This window comes from Bidens hawaiensis, unplaced genomic scaffold (assembly GCF_021521415.1).
Source record: "Bidens hawaiensis isolate Kalapana, Puna unplaced genomic scaffold, B.hawaiensis_p1.1 tig00034330_1, whole genome shotgun sequence".
Taxonomy (NCBI): domain Eukaryota; kingdom Viridiplantae; phylum Streptophyta; class Magnoliopsida; order Asterales; family Asteraceae; genus Bidens; species Bidens hawaiensis.
The window spans coordinates 88,092-102,067 of NW_027495946.1; the positions used below are offsets into that span (position 1 = coordinate 88,092).

At 36.2% G+C, this 13,976-nt stretch overlaps 1 pseudogene; it reads right to left on the reverse strand.

The window, feature by feature from the left end:
• Positions 1 to 720: 720 nt before the first annotated feature.
• LOC143586134 (protein JINGUBANG pseudogene) lies at positions 721 to 2,090 on the reverse strand (annotated as a pseudogene).
• Positions 2,091 to 13,976: the final 11,886 nt, after the last annotated feature.

Sequence of the window (13,976 nt, forward strand, 5' to 3'; positions counted from 1 at the left end):
AGGCGCATAGCCGATATCGTTGGTGATAATGATGGTTTAACGGTACTAAAGGCATATGAAGTAAAGGGTTGTTATATTAAAACAACACCCCTTGTGTGTTAACAACTATATATGGCTCGTATAGGGGCTACACGAGTCGTATAACCTTCACATGGCTGACTAATGCACAGAGGGGACATGATGACAACTTTTTTAGTCTATAGGAGCCGTATAGCCCCTATACGAGTCGTATGGACTTCAAACACTTGACCCTCTTCAACATAAAATGACAAAATTTTGCACATATACGGCTCGTATAGCCTTATATGAGCCCTATAGGCGCGCCTACTGTTCAAACAACCTATGCCAAGACAAATGGTTTTTCTAAATTACTGACATTCAAATTTTCATTAAATCCATGACAAATTTACCCTTACAAATTAAGAAAACTACAAGGAAAAAAAAGGCTACTGTATTAAGCTAATTCAAAATTTATGCTATCAGTAAATAACTAGGTATCATTGCAGTTTGATAAACCAAGTTCTAATCTAACAGGTTTTAAACTTTATATAAACCAAGTTCTAATCTCACTTATCTATATATGCATAAAAATTAAATACATTATACACATCGTATATTTAGATTTATATATAAATTTATAAATATATTACAATTTTTTTTAAGATATATTTCATAGAACACTCATCTCCATTTACATTTAAATAATTAAAAAGAAAAAGACAATGTTCATATTTGTTCTTGTAGTTGCATAAACTGTGGTTGTTCCGACACACGCCAAAGCTTAACAGAATTATCCAAACTACCACTATAAACCACCCATTCATGATCTCTCCGGCCACCATCTTCCTCCTCCTCGCATCGTCCTTGAACCGCTAAACACTTCACCGGTTCAGTATGACCGTATAAAACCGACAAACACGTGTGCATCCTGCCGCCTTCCCTTCGCCACACGCAAATACTCTTATCCGCTGACCCACTCAGCAACAGACTACCGGCCGTAGCTAAACACAACACGGCCAGTTTGTGCCCACGCAAAACTCCACCATGTGACAGCGATTGCTTCCCCTTTTCCCAAAAGTTGACCAACCCATCAGAGGACCCAGCATACACTGTGACATCTGTGGTACTCACTGCCACAGATGTCACAGCACTGTCCTGGTCCAAAAGTGTGTAAACAAGCACATGTTTACACGCTTTCCCAACCAATTCCCGCCTCCACACTTTCACTGTCCCGTCAGCGGACCCAGTGAAAACCAAACCGTCAAACCCTACGACGACGCTGTTAACAGCATCGTCATGGGCGTTTATAGATTCCAAACATTTGGAATCTGAAAGCCTCCAAACTTTAATGGTCTTATCCCATGAACCGGAATATAACAACCCTTGTTCTTCGTCTAAACTAATGCTCGCAACAGCGTCGTAATGCTTGATCCATGGCACGTTACGATGGCGTCTTACTTCAATGTAGTTATTCGGGTTCATCGAGCTTTTAATATAATCTTTTGTTGTTGGTAAACTACCCACCCTCTTATAAGGTTTCCTCTTATTATTATTATTATTATACTTCCAAACCCTAATTTTCCCGTCCTGGTGTCCGGTGAAAACCTTGTCACCGGACACCACAATTGCCTTAACCAATCCACTACTCGACTTAAACCCAGAGAATTCGACTAAATTCTTCCAAACTCGAATATTCTTCGAATCGGATCCAGTGTACAGCAAATCTCCGGAGCAAGCTAACGAATAAATATGCCCTTCTTCGCGTACCAAAGACCCTATTAGTCCCATATTGTGAAAGTTATCGGTACCAGTATCAGTATTATCATCAGCCTGAACGTGGGTCCATGGGGACTTGGAGTATGGTGATGTCACCTGATTAAAAGGTGACATAAAGTGAACAGGTGATGATGTAGACGACATGTCAGGGCTATAGGACGAAGCGTTACTTTGTCGATGATCAAAGCTATTGTCGTTGTTGGATGCGATTAGAATGTTTGGTTCGGATCCATGGAAGAGGACGGCGAGTTTTTGTCGCCGGAGTAGAGTGGATTTGCTTGAATTTTCCTTAGTCATTTTGTAGAGATTTTGAATGAATATTATGAATGAATGAATACTATGAATCAATGTTGATGTTTGGAACAAAAGAATGAACGTGTGAGAATATTAAAAGTGAATGGGAAGTTAAGGTTCATATTTGTAACATGTTTGTGGGCACGTGAAAAGAAGTGTGTTGGGTGAAAGTAGTTGTACCATTGGTGGGATTATTAACACGTGTCCTGCTGTACATGATGTCATTATTTGCTCAAGGTTTTTTTTGTAAATAAATAATGAATTTAATAATTGTGGATTTCAAATTATACAAATAGTATATTTTACTTCTATTATACAGTTATACCTGTTTATGTGTAGTATTAAATTATTTTATGAAGACAGTTGTATACTTGTAATGAGTATAGAGTATATACTAATAAACATTATTGCTTAAATATTAAACAAGTTATAAGGTTTGTGTGATTTATTTATTGTTTATAATCAGATATTAAGGTTTATTATAGGGATTTTTACATATTTTCTCTTTCTAAACCTTTGAAATTACATATTTTCCTAAAATACAAGTTTTTAATGCAAAATATACAATGCTTTTTAAGCATGATTTGGGAAAATATGTAATTTCAAAGTTTAGGAAGGGGAAATATGTAAATGCCCACCTTAAAACCTTAAGCTTCTATGAGGAAACATACTAACACATGAGTATGATCTATACAATTTATGAGTATTAAAATTATAAGTTTGTATGACGTACAATGTTGTTTTGTTTTATTGTAAATTTTTTTTTGAAAAATTAATTTTAAATACATCGTTGTGATAATCTTGTCTTTGTTTTTGTTTTGTTATAAATATCATCACTAACTGAGTTATATGAAACATAATATATACTATAATTGGTACGGTTTAGCATATATGACAAAAAAATTATGTCAAAAAGTGTAAGTAATTACTATATATTACTAACTCGTATGTCAAAAGGTTAAAACATAATATATTAAATGTTATAGAAAGATAAAGTTATATTTAAAAAAAATTGTAAACAAAATCTAAACAGATTTTAATTGGATTAAAACAAGTACAGTTTAGGTTTAAAAAATTTTAATGAACTCACCCGTTGCTTTATTTAAGAATAAGAACATGGATAAATAAATTTTACAACATGGAATCAAAGCTCAATTGGTCCAATGGTAGCCACGTAGTTTTTCTTAACGGAGGTTCTTAACTGAGTCTCGTGTGTAACAATTTGTTTCACGTTGAATCGGAGAGTTTTACCCGTTGTAGGTTTCCTTTGACACGGTTGGACCGGATTATCATGTTCTAGTCTTTAAACGGAAAGTGATTCTAAGAGGCCACGCCTTTGCTCTTAAAATTTTTTTACAATATTGAATTGTGGCTTATGACGTGTTCGCCTAACCCTTTTTAGCAAATCGATGAATGGATGATTGACTTTTTATCGTTGAAACGTGGCTTACTTGTTTAGGAAGTTTGGTGTGTATCCTGGGTGACCAATAGGACCTTCTAGAAGTATTCAATTTGCATCCTTTAAAATTATTTCGCTTTACACTTTTAAACGTGAATTTGGTCTTGTGGTAAGACGCCTGTTCTTATTAAGTGGAGACGCATGGTCGATTCTCATTTGGGCTGATTAGAACAGAATTCCATTTGGTTCCCGCGTATCAGGGGTACGTTCTTACGGCGGTCGAGGAGTCGACTTTGGACATGACCCCAAAATGATATGTTTACATGTAAGATCCTCTACCTTAAAAAAACACTTTTACCTACGACACTTATCAAGCTTAATTATTTTATTTTATTTTTATCTTTGGATTCATAACAAGAACATTTGAATTCTTAAAATGTATATATAACCTTCTTACTTGGTCAAGCTAGTTATCAGAATAGTGTTTAATAGACCTTGATTTAAGTTATATTTAACTAAGAGTGTGACAAGACGGTTTAACTAAGGAAATTCTTTTGTTTTATATAGAGACGTGCTTTACACTAACCTCATATGGTAAGAATAAAGTGGTTGTGGTGACACAGAGTCGTCTTTCAAGGGCCTTCCATGCATCCTCGGTTGCTAGAGGATAAGCTGTTTTGAATCGCTTAATAAAAATCGATGGTGTATATATTACAGACATAGACGCGTCACGAAAGTAACCCTATCTCTCATAGAATGGTATGTAAAAGGTGTAAGCACTTCGAGGTGCACACATTTTTTGTTTTGTTAAGGCTAATCCTAAGGGCGTACATGAGTAGCATATAACCCAAACGTTACAACACAATTAAGTTGATGCTATCTCAAAACATTTGGGTTGTCACAAGGGATCATGTTATTTTCCAAATTTTAAAATGTTTTACCTAATTAAGTTAATTGTAATTTGATCATAACTAAAAATAAATAAATAAATAAAAGCAGGGTGAAATTTCTCACACTATATATGAATAATAACGGATAACTCGTGACTTAGTAAATAAATACTATTATGCTTCGATCATACCCCTTTCAAGGCAACATGTCTTGCATTACATATTAATCGTGCAATCTACATATAAAGAACACTATACCATAGCTACGTGTTACATGTTACGTTACGTTACATATGACGTACAGTTATACCACCATTATCAACCAAACATATTAATTATGCCTCGTGTAGAACATGATTACAAGTTTACAATCACATGCCTCTAATCCCCATTCACACTCCATTCATGTGACATTCGTCATTTTCGTTTAATAAATGTAGTTGTTTTATTTTCCCGTCTTGTAATTGGATCTCTATAATTATTAAAAACGTCAATGTATTTATTATATCTTTCATTTTGTCCGTATTGTGTTAAAGAATCGAGTAATTTCACTTTCAGACCTTAAACTTCAGTTTAATCAATTTCTGGACCCAGCCCAAACCACATGGACTATATTGCAAAATAACCAAAATCTTTTTCCCCCTTTCTTCCTCTCCCTGTCGATCTCGCAGCCCCCCCCCCCCAATCAGTTTTGCTTCATTTAAGCCGATTATCAAGCCAATTAAACGAATCCGTAATCTCTGCGAATCATAATCATCATATACATGGTGTAACAGTCCGTCAATCAAGTTAATATAATCAAAATCGCATAAACATAGGCCGCGGATCAGTTTTGATCTTGTTAGCCTATAAATACGAGCCTAAAATCCAATTAACGAACACCACACCATTGTCTCACTATCACGAAACAAAACCCTATCCTAATTGCATCATTGTTAGAGTTCTTGACCACGTTTAAGTTCTTCATCAAGCCGAAACCCTAACTCGCCGTTCTCATACAATCTGTAACCATTTCAGGTAATTGTAACGTGCATTATGATAGCGATTTAACCCTATTCAAAACCCCTCTGTCAATTTTGATTGACATAGGGTACAAGATCCGATTTCAAATTAGGGTTTATATGATTTGGGGGCTTGTTTGCATATCTGGTTATATTTATTTGTTTCTGTTTGTATTAACAAGTTAGACACTGGCACAGATGGCCAGTGCATATCACCTTAAACACGAGACCCGGCCTGGGGCGCAGGTTAGACCCTCCCCTGGTCCGGTTTTTGTTTTATTTTTTTTATTATTATTATTATCATTATTTGGTTTTAATTAATATAAAAACTATATTTACATTTAAAACTATATTGTTATACTCGTTTAAGCAAACCGAACCCCGATAAACTTCTAAAATAAAATTTCAAATTCATATATTTAAATATATAAACATGTATAATCTTTTATATCTATATATATTTATTTTTACCTAAACAATAATAATAATAATAACAATAATAATAAATGTGTTTCTTATCCTTTTAAATGGAACTTCGGTAAACTAGCACCTAAAACGTCTTCATAGATAAGACGGTATTTACATTGTAAATGTTTTTCTTTAATAAACAAATATAACCCTTCGTTAAAATTAATAGAATTTGATGACACCTTTAGCAAAAATCTATAAAACATAACTAATACGTTAACGACCCCAAATCCGTTGCAAACCCATCTCTATGTGTCTTGTTCATTTAGTTCGTTAAGTAATTATTTCATTTACACGTAAATAATTAGGACAAATTGTCGGGAATTATCGCGGGACCAACTAGCTTGCTCTAACCTTTACCGTCTTCTCGTACCTTATTCCTTATTCCAAGTGAGTTCTTCATAACCCCATTTTAACGTTTTATAATATTTTGGGGGTAGCACATTACAAGCTTTTCATTCGTTAGTTATTTGATTGTTTACAAACCGATTCACTTATATCGTGCATGTTAATATTATTCGTGCATATTGTTTATGATTATACGTGAACCTGCTTGCAATGTGTTTATTGTTTTTATGGTGGAAGTTACGCAAACGCAAACGCACACATAGTGGGAGGGTCCGACAGGACGTACCCGCGCCGTCTAACGTTACGACTCCGGTTGTTTACGTAAGGTGGTTCTCATTTCCCTGACTTCAACGGCTTCGGCCAAATGAACGGGAGGACAACACTATTTGATTTCATTTACTTTACGCTTGAATACTTATTGCATGACGATTGTTGAATCGCGAGTTTTATATGTATATGTATACGCAAAAACTTATGAAAGCTCACCAACTTAATTGTTGACAAAATATATTATTTTCAACGTGTTACAGGTTGAATCGATGGTGCGCTAAGGACGAAGATCATTAGTTTGCCTTAGGATATTTGAAATAAAGAACTTGTTTACTTTTCGATAAAGTGTTATCTTTTGTTTTTATTTATGAATAATGTGTGTGCCTTTGATGATATGAAATGAATTATTTATAATTAATGTCGCTTTAATAGCGTTACGAGCTTATGAATGATCGTACGTTACACTCGGACGTATTTCGCTTAAAGCCGGGGTGTTACAATTCACACACAAGTGCATAACATAAAAGGAAACTTAACCTTTAAGTATATATAGTCATCCACCGACCAATGGTGGTTAAAAGAGTTGGTTTTGAATATTTTTTATTTACAAGGGCTGGTTTTGTGAAAGAATAAATGGGCTGGTTTTGAATGTTTTTCTGTTTGGCTACCTTAACGTTACTAGAAAGAAACAACAAACCAAAGCAATAGTGGAGAATAAGGTTAGTGTTATTGTGTCAGTATGGCTGCGTGCTATGGTAGGGGGCTTCGAATCCCTTTCACAGTGTTACATCAACGTCACGTGGGCACTGGGGGCTTCGAAGCCCCTCCACAGTGCCACGTCAGCGCCACGTGGGCACTGGGGCATCGAAGCCCTAAGGCATAATGCCCCTCTATGGTGAGGGGGCTTCGAAGCCCAACCTTTTCTCTCTCCTTTTTTTTTTTAAAAAAAACAAAAAAACCAATACAATAATATATAATACAACAATAAAAAAAATACAATAATACTAAAATACAAAATAAATTAAATAAAAAAACATATAAAAAAACTATTTTTAGTCGTCGTCCTCGCCGTCATCTTGCTTATTACTTCAAAGCTGAAATTCGTTTCCCTTTTTCGTGTTTTTAAAATTAGCAAGTTTCTCATCTTCGTTTAGTGTACAGATCGGCTCTGGCTCATCGTTGTACTCGTCTTGGCAAACTGCTCTACCCGAGTCCTCCAATATCATATTATGCAAGATAATGCAAGTGTACATTATCCGAAAACGGCGTAAAATAATTGGCGACTCATCCGAAAACGGCGCTTAAAATAGTTGGCGACTCATCCGAAAACGGCGCCGAAATCGTTCCGAATCAAAAGTCGCGTCCGGCGAAAAATAATCTTTCATCAACCGGTCATGCGCACCTGTGCGATCCCGTTGAAGATGAGGCCGTCTTTTTAGTGGTTGTGAGCTTTCGTAATGCTGGGCTACGAGTTGGGCAGCCTCTAGAACGACACTAAATATCGCTTCATCCTCTGAATCCGAATTGGAAATATCGTCGATATCGGGCTGGAAGTCGAGTGTGAAAGATGAGTCGGAAGACATATTTAAGGAGAAAGTTTTATAAAGTTTAGATAGGAGAATGGGATGCTTATAGAGATTGGGTGAATGGTGAGTGAGTGTGTGTGTGTGTATAGTATTTTATATTATTTAATTTTTTTAAACGGTCTTATTTATAGCCGTTGGTGGTGGGCCCCCCACCTCACCCCCCCCCCACCACGCCCATCGTCCCTTCCACCCTTCCGCCCTCCGCTCCCCACCTCACCGTGCCCCTCTATGGTGTTTGAAGCCCACCGTGCCCCTTCCCCTCCCTTCTGATCCCCCATAGCGACTAGTCTAAGAAATAACAATGACGTGGCATAATTTTATTTTGGTGCTATGTTTTTTCTTACAAAAGCTTTATTCAAACACTAGTTTATTGAACCGTGTACGACACGGGTGGAAATATAAAAGTCATCCAATAAACACATGTAATTTCAACTAAAAACATATTTTTTAATATGTTTTAGGGATGACAACATGATATTTAATATGTTAGAAAATTTAATTGTGTTTTCTTTTTGAATGACCACCAAAGTCCAGTCACCCACGTGCATTCACCGCAAAAGTTCATCCTTGTCCGTGATTATAAACAGCGTTAGTGACCCGGCCTATCACCAATTTCAGAAGAAACGCACTTGTAAGGCCCCGAACCCGGTGACCCTACTTTAGCGTCGGATTTACTCATAAACACAGTTCTTCAAATCAGAGTTTATTAAAACTTTTCGCGGAATATAAAACTTTCATAAAACATTACATATCAATTCATAATCATGTCTTAAAACATTCCCCTTGTCTTTCAAAATCAAAACATAACTTATAAAACATATCAGATCTTCAGATGCCAGGCTTTAGTCTTCTGCCATGTGTCCTCCACTCAAGCCAGCTGTCTCATCCTACTCACCTGCGTGCATACTAAAAGTCAGCTACGCTGAGTGAGTTCTAGTTAATCATACAATACCATACAATACCTTATTACATACATACGTACTTAACCTCATAACTTTCTTTCATACACACATAAGTACTCATACCTTCATTCTTACTTACATACTTTCTTTCTTACTTACATACTTTCTTTACATTCATAATCATACGTTTTAAAGAGCCTTTCGCCCTATAACCTCACAGATATTATAAGGGTCTGGTCCCTAACATCACAGATATTATAAGGGTCTGGTCCCTAACATCACAGATATTATGAGGGTCTGGTCCCTAACATCACAGATATTATGAGGGTCTGGTCCCTATCCTCACAGATATTGTAAGGGTCTGGTCCCTAACATCACAGATATTATAAGGGTCTGGTCCCTAACATCACAGATATTATGAGGGTCTGGTCCCTAACATCACAGATATTATGAGGGTCTGGTCCCTATCCTCACAGATATTGTAAGGGTCTGGTCCCTAACATCACAGATATTATAAGGGTCTGGTCCCTAACATCACAGATATTATAAGGGTCTGGTCCCTTGTTTTCGAATATTAGTAGGGTTCGATTCCCTCTTCGTTACCATACAACCATACATCATACCTCGAGTATTATTAGGGCTCGGTACCCTTTTCGTAACCATACAACCATACAACCGTCATTTCCTTCTTTTATTACCTTTATTACGTTCATACACATAAACATACATATCATACTTACCATATTTTTAACGTTACAACCTGACAGTACGTGCAATATCCGAAGATCGTTCACGTACCATCAAGCAATCATTCATACATTTCACATTATTCACATAAGGCATACACTTATCTCTTAGGATAAGTGTATTAACAAACATATTGAGTATGCACACAGCCCCGAAAACATAACACATAAATGGGGCTAGAAACTCACCTGAACTCTGCTTCTTCCTCCGATAGTTGTAAATCCCTTCTTTAACTGAGCTCGGCTGACTGTATAAGCTACACGTATCAATACTCGCCTGATTTAATCTGGTGGCCAGTATTAGCTTACTTTTACTTATCGTTTTTAATTTATTTTCTAAACGAACTTCACTTCAGGCGAAGTTAAACCTTAGGCGAACTTGGCTTCAGGCGAAGTTAAACCTTAGGCGAACTTGGCTTCAGGCGAAGTTAAACCTTAGGCGAACTTGGCTTCAGGCGAAGTTATCCTTAGGCGAACTTGGCTTCAGGCGAAGTTATCCTTAGGCGAACTTGGCTTCAGGCGAAGTTATCCTTAGGCGAACTTGGCTTCAGGCGAAGTTAAACCTTAGGCGAACTTGGCTTCAGGCGAAGTTAAACCTTAGGCGAACTTGGCTTCAGGCGAAGTTATCCTTAGGCGAACTTGGTCGTAGGCGAAGTTATCCTTAGGCGAAGTTACGCTTGAAGGCGAAGTTACGCTTGAAGGCGAAGTTCATCAGGCGAACTTAATCTTGCAGGCGAAGTTATCCTTAGGCGAAGTTACGCTTGAAGGCGAAGTTACGCTTGAAGGCGAAGTTCATCAGGCGAACTTAATCTTGCAGGCGAAGTTATCGCGCTGCAGATCTGTTTGCCCATAACTCCTTCGTTTCTTAGCCAAAGTACTCGATTTTGGTACCCACGGAATCGTATGGTCGGCGCCTACAAATCCCAACCATCAAATCGGCCTAAAATCGACGTTTTAGGGGTCCGATTTGGGCAGTTAGGGTTTCGGGTCCGGTTAACCCATCCAATCCTAACCATTTTCAGTAATATTAGCTTTGTTGGATTTGTTCTTACCTTACCAACTCAGATCTATCAACAAAATCTCGGGTCTCGGCTTCGAATCTTGATCGGTTAGAATGTGTGTGTTTTGAGTGTGTGAAGAAAGAAGGTGGAAATGAAAGATTGGGTTTGGGATGGGATATTTATATCCCTCTAAGCCCACGGACCCGAGGCTCATTCTCATTTAACCCATCTCAATTAATCCAAGTCCATAACCCACATCCATTACCCGACACTAGCCCGACCCATACCAACTCCTACTCTTTTATTTATTTCCTAATAACCCGGGTAAACTTTCTCTCTAATATTAAGTAATATAATTAATATTACTTGGAAATTTCGGGATGTTACAGCACTACTCAATAGTCCACTAGCTCGTGCACGACATTTATTCACGAATAAGATTTGAACGATGACCTTCCCTAAAGAAAGGCACCAGGTACCCCTAGAGAGTAGACCATTGCTCCTTTGGTCAATTGCGTTATTCGTTGGTCTTGTTAAAGCTTGAAAGTTTTTTTGTTTTCTACCATTATGATCAAATTATCGTACTCATAAATCATTTTTTTATATTTGTATCAATTATTTACCGGTGACAATTTAAAACTCTAGCTATAATAAAAAATGTACATTATATACATCTGTTGGTATAAAATTTTACTATTCGGGTAGTCAATAAACTCTTGGACTCCGCTCTAGTTCTATATAGGAGCAAGCATCTCTCACGTCAACCTGATAAAATCAAGAAAAAAATCAGACACGGGCAGTGGCGGATCCAGGAATTTTTTTTAGGTGGTGCACTAGTATTAAATGATTCAATTTCATGGAATCGGGTATAAAATTTTCGGGTCGGTTTGACGATTCGGGTCGGTTCATTACATAATAATGCTTTACGATTGGTTTAATTTGCTAATTATAATCTAAAATTTAACAAATAACTTAACAATTAATAATTGAATCTATACAATTAACAATATCAAAAACAATTAACAAATGAATCTAAAGTCACCATCACGGTCGGAGGATTCGAGGATGAGTAACAACGAACAAGTCTGGAATAAGGTGGCTGGGGAAAAGCATGAGCCCGCGACGCACGGAGGTGGTTGGCATAGACTTCTAAGTAGATGGCCTATCTAATTTCATCTTTTTGGCTTGGGTAATAATACTATCTTGTTTCTTAATACCTCAAAATTTGTTGACCATGAAGGGCAGGTGCTGCCATGTCATCATCTTCCAAAGCATGAAGAAGAGTTGGGACAATTTCGGCAATTGCTTGTTTTCCGGCACTCTACAAATATTTAAATAAAACATTTCAAAATAATATACGAAACACTATTTGTTTATAAAAGCACTTGGACCTAAATGGTAAGAGTACCTTATACAGAGTACCGAATGAAACACCAGCAGCTTCATGAAACTCAACCATGCTATATCAGAAATTAATGTAACACAAAACATATAATAAAAACCAAACAGATGTTATAATTAACAAAATAATTAGAAAGGCCAAAATGTGCCTATCACAAAGAGTTACGGATTAGGAAAAATAATCCATAAAACTGCTTTATCATGGAATCAAACTCGTGACCTTGAGCTTAGAAGAACAACATCTTGCCAACCAGACCATCATTTCAATTGTTAATAGGGTGGTTCCCTCTTAATTTATAAGGTGGTTCCTCTAGTATCTTCTATATATCCGTACACTATTATTTCGAAACTCGGGTGGTTCCGAGGAACCACCCTTTTCTTCATTAGATCCGCCCATGGACACGGGTGAGAGTACCCGTATTCTGTATGTTCATCGAAGGGCCGTCTCTAAGAACCCCTTAAAATTTTGGGGCCTAGGACGAGTAAAAAAACGGGCCTCTATAATTGACTTCTCAATTATGTAATAGATAATTTGACAATTTATCAATTAGATTGCATTTCAAAAACCCAATACAAATATAAATAATAAATGTTACTAAAATTACTCATATGAAACAAATGAAAGTTTTTTCTATTAAAAAAGAAATACTAGTAGTGGGAATTGAACCCATGACATTTGTTTCCATAGTAAAGGAAACTTTCCATTCAATCAAAGAGTCATTTTTATGCTTTTGTGTTAAAACAAACTATATATAAAATATAAAATTTATTTTTTTTAACAATTATGGGCTTCTTAAGAGAGTGGGTCCGGATCCGTTGCCCTCCTCGCCCTCCCTCTAGGCCGGGCCTGGTTCATTCTGCGTAGGTCAAGCTTATGAATTATTGGTATTTCCATGGTGCATGAAATAATTAAAGCATGACAACATGATATAGACAAGCAAATACATTAACACCTTATAATTAGATGGTTCATATATAACTTGCGTGTATAAATTATATAAAAGTTTTGACAATTGAGCATTGTTCATCAACTCTTACAAATAATTTGACATGAATCAATTTATGAGACAACATGTGTTCTACATGTTCATGCATGTACCTTAAACTAGTGAGACAATTTTGGTTTGTCAACAACTGTTAAGGAAAATGACAGTGTATTTCCTCAAATTAAATGACAGCATATTTCGTATAATTTTTATATATTTGACACGTTGAAGATGTTAACCTTTTTAAAATTACTAAGTTTTAAGAGTCAACATAGTGATCAAAGTCGTGAGAATTGTAAAGTGTACGCATTAAAAATGAGGTAATTTTTTTAACTAGATATCGAGTTAAATTGAAAATAATTAAAATTTGATTGCGTATATTTAACAAGTTAAAAATGTTAACCTTTTTAAAATAAAATATTTATTTTACTAAGATTGTCTCTTAACTATGAATCATTAAAATGTGCCCTCTTAAATCTTAATGATTATTAGCCACTAACACCCCCATATTTACATTACGCATGTTACATACAATTGGAAGTCATGATCGGTGCCATAAGCACTTTTTTCATGCCACATGTCATGTTGTTATTCGACCACATCATAATTTCTTTATGTTTCTTATATTATGTTGATTTTTTTATGCAACGAAACTAACCGTATTTTTATGGTAAATTTTACCTAACGAACCTAACTGATACAATCAATTTTGCGTCGACCCGTCGTTGCAACAGTGGGTTTTAGCGACTGAATGGGCTTCGTCTTACATAGGTTATTTTCTTGTATTGTAAGCTATACAAGTGTCAACACTGTTATGGGCGCTTCCTAATTTATTTGTGGGATTTAGTGTCTGTGTCATAACGAGGTCAACAGATACCAACCGAAAACCACTAATTTGCACTAATTTA